The sequence below is a fragment of the Brassica oleracea genome, chromosome C7 (assembly GCF_000695525.1).
Source record: "Brassica oleracea var. oleracea cultivar TO1000 chromosome C7, BOL, whole genome shotgun sequence".
In the NCBI taxonomy this organism is placed as follows: domain Eukaryota; kingdom Viridiplantae; phylum Streptophyta; class Magnoliopsida; order Brassicales; family Brassicaceae; genus Brassica; species Brassica oleracea.
Genome location: NC_027754.1, coordinates 14207618 through 14209688, shown reverse-complemented (window position 1 = coordinate 14209688; position 2071 = coordinate 14207618).

Below are 2071 nucleotides of genomic sequence, written 5' to 3'. Positions count from 1 at the left end.
CAGTTTCATTGTTATACATTGGCATTATTTTCTCCACACTTCTCTATCTCTCTGTTTGTTTAGTTATGTTTTGTTCAGCTATGCTTTTGATTTTGAGTTTGAGTTTGTTATACAATAGCTGATGTCCGAGTTTTCAACAAGAAAGGTGGATTGTAAGAACAGAACACTGAGCACAAAATATTAAGAACCACTTAACTGGTAAAGTCGACACAAACATTGTAACAACAAAACACAAATTGAAGCCAATATTAAGAACCAGTAGACTGGTAAAGACGACAAGAAAACACTAAAAAGAAAATACTTAGAACCAGTAGACTGATTTCACTCATTCTTGGCTTCTTAATCTTCCAAAAAGCCATAGAATGCTTCCTAAGCAACCTAATTCGAGTGAATTTTTCTGCTTCGTAACTTCTTCTTCTATTGTCTGTGTTATACTACTTTTCAGATCTTCAATCTCTTCTATAATTCTCCCTTGCTCAGCCTCTACCCTTCGAATGTCATCAAGCAAGGCGTCATCAACCCACTTAAATAAATGATTTTACTTCTTTCGCTACATAGAAACGAAAATCAAGTTAGGAGAAATAAAATGGAATGAAAAAACAACATGTTTGTCCTACACAATCGAAAATCGAATCAGACAAAAAAAAGAACATAACAAATCGGTAATTGAATCGAAAAACAAATCAAGACTATGAACATGTGCCCCTGAAATCCAAATCTGGAAAGCATAGGAGAAACCCTCGAAAATGTAGATGTTCTACTTACCCAACTTCTTCCTAGCCTTCTCAATAGAACTCAGCAGGAAGTCATAGGAGTGAAGACTCCAATGGAACTTGCGGAGCTTGTCAAGGTCTATCACCAATTTGATGTAGATCTGAAAAATGGGAAAAGTCGGGTTTCGTTGCTGAGTTGGTCTTAAATATGTCGGGGTTTAGGTTTATTGTGGATCTAGTTCTGGTCGGGTTTGATTGCTGAGTTGGATCAAAAGTCTGGTTTACAAGAAATCAAGTTAAATGTATTACATTTGATTCAATTTATTTACTCTGACGGGATGAAGATCTAGTAAAACAGTTTTGATAAGTCATTGTCTATAGTTTAGTGTATTGTCTTACCTTGTGGTCTTGTTCTGTGTTTAGGGTATGATTAGGTTCTCATTTGGTGTTTTTTTCTAGAGTCTCGTTTAGAGTATATTTAGGGTTTAGGTTAGGGTTGACTGTGGTCTCGTTCCGTATTTTGGTTTCGTTTAGGGTATGTTTAGGGTTTAGGTTAGGGTTCTAATTTAAAACAGTGTTAACACATAAAGATCATAACCTATGCAAGAGATTAAGCATTCTAGCATTCTTCAGCTAAAAACTCTTAATAATAAAACCACAAGATGTACATTAGATTAAGCAGTCTTGTTCCAAAAAATCATAATAAAACACTAGAAGTTGTACAATAGATTAAGCAGTCTTGTTCCTAAAAATGAGAATAAAACACTAGAAGTTGAACATTAGATTAAGCAGTCTTGTTCATTACATTAGAACTAGAAACCAATCTCTCTCACAGAATCTCCTCTACAGTCGAAGAGAGACACTCTGGGGATTGATACTTTGACATCCTCTCAATCAATTCCGGTTCATTAGCTGCTTCCCAAAGATCCCATAAAACTCTGTGGCGAGCTTCGATAATGTTACCATCATGCAACAACGACAACTCCAATCCAAGCGCATGGCACTCAATGAACTTCACTGCATAGACGCCACAGTCACATGCGCTTTTATTCAGTTTCCCAACGGGGACATAATCCGCAATACGAAAGCTTGTGCTTTGTTTAGTCTTAACAATCTTCTCCTTGAAACACTTTTTTAAAATGGATAAAAAAATGTAAGAACATTGATCAAATCTTTTCCTACCCGAGCAGTCGAACACATCAATGCTCCTCGTCACGAAACTGATGCACAAGGCGATCCAATGATTCCCACTGACATGAACAGGGACATACAGCTGATCCACATCTACATTCCATATCTCTTCTGTTCTGCCATGTGGTGGAAGGACCCCTTTACCGTACTGCAGTAGCAAATTATGA